Source organism: Peromyscus leucopus, chromosome 4, assembly GCF_004664715.2.
Source record: "Peromyscus leucopus breed LL Stock chromosome 4, UCI_PerLeu_2.1, whole genome shotgun sequence".
Classification (NCBI taxonomy): Eukaryota; Metazoa; Chordata; class Mammalia; order Rodentia; family Cricetidae; genus Peromyscus; species Peromyscus leucopus.
Genome location: NC_051066.1, coordinates 11,024,896 through 11,036,146, shown reverse-complemented (window position 1 = coordinate 11,036,146; position 11,251 = coordinate 11,024,896).

Genomic DNA, 11,251 nt, shown 5'->3' with positions numbered 1-11,251 from the left:
ACATGAGTATTTCTGTTGTAGTTTGTTAAAATGTGTTTGTGGGCTGGAGAGATGGCTCAAAGGTTAAGAGCACTGACTGTTCTTCCAGAGGTCCTGAGTTCAATTCCCAGCAACCACAGGGTGGCTCACAACCATCTGTAATGGGATCTGATGCCCTCTTCTGGCCTGTAGTCATATATGCTGTATACATAATAAATAAATCTTAAAAAAAAGAATGTGTTTGTATAGATATTTTTGTTTTCTTTCTTTGATTAATCATTTAATGTAACATCAATTAAGAGAATATCAGTGGTTAATGTAGGGTAAAAGGGGCCAAGAAAAGAACACCCTGCCCCTGACTTGACCCCAGGACCAGGGCTTGAAATCCCACCACGTGGAATCATACCAATCCCTGAGATCCCTGAGCATGAAATCCCACCAAACCCTGAGCTTGCCCTAGAATCAAGGCTACAAAACTCCACTAATCCCAAGCCACCCTGGAAAAGCTCTTACCCCCTCCCCACCTACCCCCAGAAATCCTATAAAAGCTCTGTACCCTGTTCAGTTTGCTGCTGCTTCTTACCCTAGAGGCAGCCACCCTCCTGGATTTTTCCTTCCCAAAAAATCTTGAATGAGGGTTGGTGTGCAGTGTGACCCTTTTGTCAGAGCAGAGCCCAGCTGTAACAACTTTGCCAGAGCTGAAGCCTGAGCAGAGCTGTAACACTTTCTACTCTGCAAACTTTCCCCTAGTGAAGCAGAGCTGTAACACTTTCTACTCTGCAAACTTTCCCCTAGTGAAGCAGAGCTGTAACACTTCTCCAGAGCAGACAGAGCTGTAACAACTTCACCAGGGAAACCCTCCCCTGCTGGAGCAGAGTTGTTACACTTGTATTAGAGAAACCTCCCTGTCCCCTATCCCCCAACAGAGCTGTAAGTTGTTACACTTACAGTGACTTTGTGGTAATCCTTGATTCCCAAATGCCAGAATCAGATAGTTTCCATCCAAGCTGCAACAATTACAGTTATCATATTTAGTTTTTGAGATACAAAAGAATGTTCCTCAAGGTATATTGCTACCTATTCTAAATTTTTGTTGTTGTTTTGTTTTTCTTTTTCTTTCCTTTTTTTTTGTTTGTTGTTTTTGAGACAGGGTCTCTCTGTGTAGCTCTGCCTGTCCTAGAACTCACACTGTAGACCAGGCTTGACTCAAATTCACAGAGATCCACCTGCCTCTGCCTCCTAAGTGCTGGGATTAAAGCCACCACCACTGGCTATTCTAAAATTTATAATGTGTTTGCAGTTATATGAAGGATAGTTATATCATATTAAGTTTAATTATGATACAAATTTAAGGTCAATTTTATTGTACTGTATGTATATTTCTACTCTTGTTTAAAGTATTATGTTTATGCTACTCATTTAAAATTGTAATATATAATTAAGAAACACAGATTAATAGTCATCTATGATAATCAAACTTATACTCATGTTAGTCAAGTTTTCTAGGTATACATAGATGCATTTCAGTTAGGTAGGTAATCTTCAAACACTTCAAAGACCTACAGAATATGGCATTTAAAATGTTTTAAAAACTTAGGCAGGGCAGCAATGGTGCACACCTTTAATCCCAGCACTTTGGAGGCAAAGCCAGGTAGATCTCTGTGAGTTTGAGGCCAGCCTGGTCTACATAGCAAGATCCAGGACAGGCACCAAAACTACACAGAGAAACCCTGTCTTGCAAAAAAAAAAAAAAAAATTTAGACTGTGGGTGCCATGGGCCCTGGCCCCCGACTATGAGTGGCTGCTGCCTTGCTTGCTGACTTTTACCAGGTGTCCTCCCTATTCAGATTCCCTGCCGGTGTCCTTCTCACCTAAGCATCACCGGAGAGCTTACCGGAGGTTCTTTGTTCCTACATCCTGCTTGTGGTGTAAACAACTTAGGTGCATCCTGTATTTGGTGTAAACAACTTAGATGCAAGAATGTAGAACATTGGGTCTAGAATGTAGACCATTAGTAGCGAACTTCTGCCCTCCGGGGATCCTCCATTTGTGTTGTAAGCCTGTATTTAAGGTTTCTTCCCTCTTTCAATAAACGGCATTCAGCATTCAGTCGTGGCGAATGACTCGCTGTCTCTTGTCTCTATTTTTAATCCGTAGCCCTTCGCTCGGACATGGTGAACGAGTATCGGTAATGCGGGCGTTACCGCTACAAATGAAGGTTCCTACCGAGATCTGAGAAAGAAGGACCAGCTGACGGACACTCTTGGAAGGCCGGCTGGCATTTTAAAGAAAAAAGGAAACAAAGGTAAGAGTGAATTGAAATGGGTGCGGCTAGCTCACAGTCACTCCTCGTGGAACAATTAATTGGACTGTTGAGGCGGCAAGGCACTATCATTAAGAGCAAGATGGCTAAAGATTTTGTTCAAATCCTCCAGAATGCTAGTCCTTGGTTTCTGGTCTCCGGAGGATTTAATATACCAGATTGGGAACAGGTCAAGGTTGACTTACAGAAATATTTGCATAAAGAAGGGCCTGATTCCGTATCCTTAGCTACTTTTTCTTTGTGGCGCTTGGTTAAGGATGCATTGCTTAGTGATGATATTGAAGTCCAAGAACACTTAAATGAAGCTAAAGCTGTGTTGGAGGAGTCTCAGATAGAGGAGGCTCTCAGAACCCTTCAAACTTCTGATGTTTCTGATTCGGCAGAGTCGTCTTCCGATTCTGCAGAGTCATCTTCAGAGGGTGATGATGTAGAAGTCAGATCAGAAAAGGATGCTAGATGCCTAAGAGGGAAATCACAGATTTCTAACAAGGATAGACCTCCAACCCATAACCTTGACTTTTGCAACACGGAGGTCCTTCCTTTCGCATCCATGGAGGGATTGACGGGGGGAGTTGCTTACCCGGTTATAGAGACTCAAAATGCTCAAGGGCAGAGACAAAGGGAGCACAATCCTCTAGATTTTAAAAGCATCAAACAGCTCAAGGAAGCTGTAATGTCATATGGGCCCCATGCTCCTTTTACCACCGCTATACTTGAATCTTTTTCTGCCTTAAATTGCACCCCTAGCGATTGGATGCAGTTGTGTCGCACTGCTCTCTCTGGGGGGGGATTATTTAATTTGGAGGAGTGAGTTTCAAGAACATTGTCAAACTACAGCTAATAGAAATGCTGCTGCAGGCTTCCTGGCTCGTAATCTTGAGATGCTCACGGGTACAGGGCAGTATGCCACTTTACAAGCACAGATTTTGTATGATCCCTCAGTTTATGCACAGATTAGTGTGGCCGCTCCCAGAGCGTGGAAAGGGCTGCCTAATAAAGCTGCTGGTGAACAACTATCTAAAGTCATTCAAGGGCCGTCAGAACCATTTGCAGAATTTGTAGATCGCCTGCTTCAACTAGCAGGGAGAGTATTTGGGGATGTTGATCAAGCCATGACCATAGTAAAGCAACTGGCCTTTGAAAATGCCAATAAATATTGCAAGGAGGCCATTAGGCCTCATAAAAATAAGAGCTTAAATGATTATCTTAAACTATGTAGAGATATAGATGGGCATCACATCATGGGACAGGTAATGGCCTCAGCCATGAAGGGGATTAATTCTGGAGGAAACCGCCCAAAAACCTGTTTTGGATACAGCCAGCAAGGTCATGTTAAGAAAAATTGTCCTGGAGCCCAAGCAACGGCAAAGACACCTGGACTTTGCCCGCGATGTAAAAAGGGGCATCACTGGAGTAATGAGTGCTGATCTAAGGTTGATGCTCAGGGAAATATGTTACCGCCGTCGGGAAACGGGCAGCGGGGTCCGCTCCGGAGCCCCCGAAGCCAGGTGTACGGAGCCCTGGATACACCTGTCCCATCCCCAGTTTCCCACCATCCCATCCAGTTAATTCCTCGAAGGAATCCGTTTTTGTCCAAGACCTTATCAGAGGCACCCCTGGAAGTGCAGGATTGGACCTCTGCTCCTCCACCAGAACAGTATTAACACCTCAGATGGGTCCCCAGGCTCTCGGTACTGGAGTTATGGGTCCACTACCTACAGGGTCTTTAGGACTGATTCTGGGCAGGAGTAGTGCTCTTATGCAAGGTATTAGAGTAATTCCAGGAGTGATAGATGAAGACTCTGAAGGAGAAATTAGAATTATGGTTGAGGCTGGTAAAGGGGTGACAATTATTCCCCAGGGTGCTCGCATAGCACAACTGCTTTTGATGCCCTGCTTTCATACTAATAATCCTCTTCTTAAACCACACAGAGGTGAGGGTGGATTTGGCTCTACGGGCCCTCTAGCATGCTGGGTTTCTACCTTAGAACAAAGACCCATGCTAAATTTAAAAGTTAATGATCACAGTTTTCGGGGTCTTTTAGATACTGGCGCTGACACTTCAGTTATTTCTTTAAAACATTGGCCCGAAGCTTGGCCCCTTAAAGATTTTACCTCTCACCTACAAGGTATCGGCACAGCTCAGACGCCATTACAGAGCAAGCTACTTTTAAATTGGAAGGATGAGGAAGGTCATGCAGGAACTTTTCAACCATTTGTGCTACCTGACATTCCAGTGAACTTGTGGGGACGGGATGTGTTGGATGGCATGGGAGCGGTACTTACTACACAGCATGTACAACAGATGCTGAAGAGTCAGGGCTACTGCCCGGGCAAAGGCTTAGGGAAAATGTTGCAAGGAGACCCGCTCCCTGCAGCAGACAAAAACTGTATCACTAGGGGTCCTGGCGATACTAGAGGATTAGGGTCTTTTCCATAGGGGTCACTGCACAGCAGCCTTCAATAATACAACTGATAAAAATCACTTGGAAGAGTGATGACCCTGTATGGGTGGAGCAGTGGCCCCTTACTAAGGAAAAATTGGAGGCTGCGTATGCATTGGTTAAGGAGCAGTTAGATGCTGGACATATCATTCCTTCCATTTCACCTTGGAACTCACCTATTTTTGCTATTAAAAAGAAATCAGGAAAATGGAGGCTATTACAGGATCTTAGAGCTGTAAATAAAACCATGCTTCTCATGGGAGCAACACAGCCTGGCTTGCCTGCCCCTGTGGCAATTCCTAAGCATTGGCACTTAATTGTGGTTGACTTGAGGGATTGTTTCTTCACCATTCCTTTGCATCCTGAGGACAGTCCTCGCTTTGCTTTCAGTGTTCCTTCAGAAAATCTTAAGGAACCTTATCAGAGATATCAGTGGGTGGTATTGCCTCAAGGAATGGCCAATAGCCCTACTATATGTCAAATTTATGTGTCTTTGGCCCTAGCTCCAGTTCGAAAAGCTTTTCCAGGTGTTTATATAATTCACTATATGGATGATATATTAATGGCTGCTAAAGATAAAAAAACTTGTTTTTGATGCCTTTTCTTATTTACAAGAGGTTCTTAGCTTGGCTAATTTACAGATAGCCCCAGAAAAGGTACAGGTATCTTTTCCCTATCATTATTTAGGTCATGAATTGTTACGCACGGGCATACGCCCACAAAAGATTACTCTGCGTATGGATCAGCTACGCACACTTAATGATTTCCAAACCTTTCTGGGAGATATTCAATGGCTTCGGCCCACTTTAAAAATTCCAACAGGTCAGCTTCGCCCCTTGTATGATGTCTTAAAGGGCGACCCTGACCCTTCATCTCCCCGTAAATTAACAGCTGAAGGACGTGTAGCCCTACAACGTGTGCAAGAGGCCCTGGAACAGGCTCACGTGCAGTATATAGATCTTAATTCTCCCTTATTGTATTTGATATTTTGTTTTACTCATTCACCTACTGGAGTGTTTTGGCAAACAGGTCCTATTTTATGGGTACATTCCCCAGCTTCTCCAGCAAAAATCATCACTCCTTATCCACAGGCTGTCGCTCAGATTATATTTAAGGGAATCAAGATCAGTGTTCAAACTTTTGGTAAGGAGCCAGATATTGTGGTGACCCCATACACCCAGTCTCAAGTAGCATGGTTGCAAGCTAATGATAATGATTGGGCCATATTGACATGCTCCATGCAGGGTCAGTTTGATACTCACTACCCCTCCAATGATGTGTGTCAATTTTTTAAATTGCATCCTGTTATATTTCCCAAGATAGTACAAATGACTCCTATTCCTCAGGCCCGTGTGGTATTTACTGATGGCACTTCACGTGGTTTTGCTGTGGTGGTTTCTGGTAACATAGTAAAGAGAATAAAAGTCCAGGGCACTTCTGCCCAGGTGGCAGAGGTACAGGCGCTGTTGCTTGCTTTACAGATGTTTTCTGATGAGAGTGTAAATATTTATACTGATAGTCAATATGTGGCACATGCCATTATGCCTTTGGAAACAACAGCCTACATACCATCCATTTCTTCCATTCATGAATACTTATTGCAAGTGCAAGGACTTATATGGTCTCGCTCACATAACCTTTATGTGGGCCATATCAGAGCCCATACTCAATTGCCTAGACCTCTAAGTGAAAGTAATCAGAGGGCTGACGCCATTACTCGTATGGCTGTCACATTAGTCTGTTCTGCCTTTGATAAGGCTACTTCAGTTGCATCAGCGTTATCATCTTAATGCTGGATCTCTCCGTTATCATACAGGCATAACCCGGGAACAAGCCATCCAGATAGTTAAATCATGCCCTATTTGTGTGGAATTTTTACCCGTTCCTCATTTGGGAGTTAATCCTCAAGGACTTTTACCTAATCATGTGTGGCAGATGGACGTCACACACGTGCCTTCCTTTGGAAAATTACAATATGTCCATGTGTCTATTGATACATATTCTTCTCTAATTTTTGCTTCTGTCCATTCAGGGGAAAAGGTTAAGGATGTAAAGAATCATTGTCTTCATGCTTTTGCTTACATGGGAGTGCCAAAATGCATAAAGACTGATAATGGTCCCACCTACAGTAGTACGGGATTTTCAAAATTCTGCCAAGATTTTTCTATTGTTAATAAGACTGGTATTCCTTATAATCCTCAAGGGCAGGTTATAGTAGAACGCTGCCATCATACCTTAAAAACTTATATTGCTAAAGTAAAAAGGGGGAAGCTAGGGGCTCATCTCTCCTCTCCACATTCTATTCTTTCCCTTGTTTTATATATTTTAAATTTTTTATCGGTGGATTCTGCTGAGTATCTGCTGCAGATAAGCACTGGAGGGCTCCTGTTGCAAATCATCCTCTGGTGCGATGGAATGATCTTTCTACTGGCACTTGGAGGGGACCCGATCCGGTGTTGGTGTGGGCCCGGGGATCTGTTTGTGTCTTTCCGCAGGACAATGAAGTTCCTCTTTGGGTTCCTGAACGCTGTGTGCACCCTGTGGCTGCTGCTGAATCCCAACATGGCAGAGACCTATTGGGCCTTCGTAAAAAACTCTCCCCTTCTGATGCCAATGGGGATTGAGAGCCGAATACGGCCAGCCTTGGCAAACATTATTGCAAGCCTAGGAACTGTAGCCATGTGGTTGGATTCTTCAGAAGGTAATGTATGGTAACTTTTTCTAAAACGTTGAGAATGTATCACACCTTGAAGATTAAGGATAAATCTGAAGGTCAATGAACTTCATTTGCTAATAGTAGCATGCCAGCTAAGCCTTTTTTGCATTTTGCAACCCCCCTCAAGCTGGTGTAGTACTTACTTTTCAGGAATGGCTCTGTGCAACATTTATTTGCCTCCTGAAATTCATCTAGCCTTTTTGAAGATACCTCAAAATTTGTGAGCCTGAATGTAGCCATTATTGAGGCCATTAGTTCTGCTCCTTGTTTGCTGTTTTTGTTTTCTGTTTTCTTTATGTTTCTCAGTTGTTCTCTTGCAGACCCGCCAGCCTAAGTAGTGCTGGGATCAAGAAAAATGGGCCTTGGTGGTTCGTGTTCCTGGAGCCGTGTCCATGCCAATGGACCATGGCAGCTAGACACAGATGATGCTCACACGCTCCAGAAGAGACTCTGACATCGCTGTTGCCGTTGTTGCTGTTATAGCAGTGGTGGCCACTGCTGCTATTGTTTCTTTGATTGCTATTTCATAATTGGTTACTACAGCTAGCACAATGGAGACCCTGGCAGCAAAAGTAGCTACCACAGTTAGTTAATCTTTCTTCTTATTGGGCATGATAAATTTAATTCCACTTTTATATGTTATAATTGGCTTTGTAAGTTGTAAATTATTAATACTCAAGTTCCATTTGCTCGGGATACCACCTTACAGGACTCCAATTTGCGGTAAGGCTCGTTTAAATAGGGAATGGTTCAATTGCCTTTAGCCTCCTGGCTATGGGTGGGTTAGGACTTCTGTTGGTCTTTTCAGTGTCGCACAGATTGCAAGCCCAGTGCCACTTTGAGATCTTTGGCAGCAGTCACTCTACAGCTCACGTGGTTGAGTCTGTATGATAATGAGTATTCAGAGACGGGTAATGCTTCAGGGGCGGCCATCAACCTAAGACAGAGCACTTGTGTGGCCTTGGCAGGTGTCTCTATGACGGGTATGGTGGTCTGCTGACGTCCCACGCAACCTAAGTCAGAAGCTCATTTAATAAAAAGGGGGGACCTGTGGGCGCCATGGGCCCTGGCCCCCGACTGTGAGTGGCTGCTGCCTTGCTTGCTGACCTTTACCAGGTGTCCTCCCTATTCAGATTTCCTGCCGGTGTCCTTCTCACCTAAGGATCACCGGAGAGCTTACCGGAGGTTCTTTGTTCCTACATCCTGCTTGTGGTGTAAACAACTTAGGTGCATCCTGTATTTGGTGTAAACAACTTAGATGCAAGAATGTAGAACATTGGATCTAGAATGTAGACCATTAGTAGCGAACTTCTGCCCTCCGGGGATCCTCCATTTGTGTTGTAAGCCTGTATTTAAGGTTTCTTCCCTCTTTCAATAAACAGCATTCGACATTCAGTCGTGGCAAATGACTCGCTGTCTCTTGTCTCTATTTTTAATCCGTAGCCCTTCGCTCGGACATGGTGAATGGGTATCGGTAATGCGGGTGTTACTGCTACATTAGACTTTCCTGGAAAATGAGACACACCTGCTCCTGGCAGCATCGATTTGCTTCAAAGAGGAAGATGGGCATTGAAGATACTCCATATGGAGTTTATCTTCTTCTTGGCAGAACTGGCATTTGAGCAAGAAGCTGTTCTTGCCTAGACTGATTGACAAAATGTATAGACTGAACAAGCAGGACCCATGGAGAAACGACCACTAAATTTTGCCAAAACAAGGCAAGATGGTCCTTCAGGTTCCTGCTTCACAGAAGAGACTGCCAGACATTCTGCAAAACACAGGGAGAAGCAACTGTAAAACCCTAAGGCTATAGGTTGAAGAAGGATACCCCAATGTTGCAGAGGAACTTTGAGTGACTATCCAGGCTGCCAGCTATCTCTGTCATTTCAGATTTTTGGAAGTTGCTTACAACGCTCTTCCTGTTTACTTTAGGTAATATTATATTTTTCTGGAGTCTTTGATGTAGTTGAAGACTAGATAGTTATAATTATAATTTTCCTTGGTTATAATAAAAGATCAGTTATATATGAAACTTTACACTCACAAATATAGGATAGATGATAGAATATTTTCCTTAATTTTGCCAAATACAAATGAACTAGATATTGTAACTGTAATTATTGCTTGATAACTGTTCTATTATATGTAATTTTACTATGTTAAAGTTAAAACCTTCCTTTTTGACTAGACAGAAAAGGGGAAGTGCTGTAGGATGTCTTTCTGTATGCTGTGAATATGTGTTGCTGTGACTGGTTAATAAAGAAGCTGCTCTGGTCTATAGTGAGCCAGGTGATAGCCAGGAAGGAAATCCAAGGAGAGAGATAGGAAAGAGGAGAACGGTGGAATGAGAGAGATGCCAGCCCGCCACCCAAGGAGCAGCATGCCAGCTCACTGGTAACGCCACAGCCGTGTAGCAAAACATAGATTAATAGAAATGGGTCAATTTAAGATGATAGAGCAATCTAGCAAGAAACTTAAGCCACTGGACATACAGTTTGAAATTAATATAAGCCTCTGAGTGATTATTTTATAAGCGGCTTTGGGACCACAGGGCTGGGTGGGGACTGGAGAAACTTCTGACTACAGATTGGCATGGTCACAGTCTGTAAGTCTGAAAGAGAGGGATAACTGGTTAATATACTTAGGTATAGCCAAAGGGACATGTCCAGGTCAACAGCAGCAAGGTCACTTGAGGTTTCCTTTATACAATTTTGCTTATCAACCTCTCTTATTAAAGTAAGAGGACCTACCTTCATGACTCTTCAAAGCAACAGTGATCATATAAGAGACTATGCCTCAATTTATAAAGTGGAGTGCAATGGAGAAAGACTCCTCATGTTAACTTTGGGTTTCCACATGCGCGCGTGTGCGCGCGCGCACACACACACACACACACACACACACACACAACCTATACATGTAAAACACATACACATGCACACTACACACACATACATATACTAAGATATAAAAGGTACACATGCATATGTATATTTCTATATTCCAAGAGAGAGAAGCAGAGCAGGAATTTTAAACACATCCACTTGCTCATGGTAGATATGTTCCCTTCATCCTGTATCTTGTTTAGTTCTTTTTGGCCCTCATGCTGGTTACCTTGAACACTTCCATATCTTCCCAAGTACCAGTTTAGGTCACACATGTGCTCCAACGAGAAGTCCAAACGCACCTGGAATTTCTCCCTCCCACTTCCTAAATGCACCTGCACTTTCTCCTTCCCACTTCCTAAATGCACCTGCACTTTTCCCCATAGCCTTTCCTTTTCCTCTCAGTGTAGATATATTTTTAAGTTATGGGAGTCTCCTTTATCTTTCCTCTCTCTTGTTTGTCTTCAGCCCTCTCCAGGCCTGTAAGTGTATAGCACTGAGGGGAAATGTTAGAGCTCTGAGGGGAAAGGCAGTCAGGAGCCAAGGAATACCACAAAGTCACAGCAAACCTCACACAAGAAATTTATTGGGAAAGCCACAAGATGGTGTGCTGCGGGCTGCAGGAATATATCATAAGAACTCAGCTGGTTATGGCAAAGTCACTACCTGGAGGGATCAAGGAATTCCTCCAGAGGAAGCCAAATTCCAAGGAGCTTTTGGTGTTATTTGGCTTGCTATATATCAGCTGTCTTCTGTTATGAAAATCATGTGTGCCTTCATAGTTTTCCCAACTGACTTTTCCCTAAGAAGGGCTAACAGTGTGGACTGATCACTCTCTGGATATATACCTTCCAGGTATTTGGAGAACAGCCTCAGGAAAGGCTTTCTCTAGAATCAGATATCA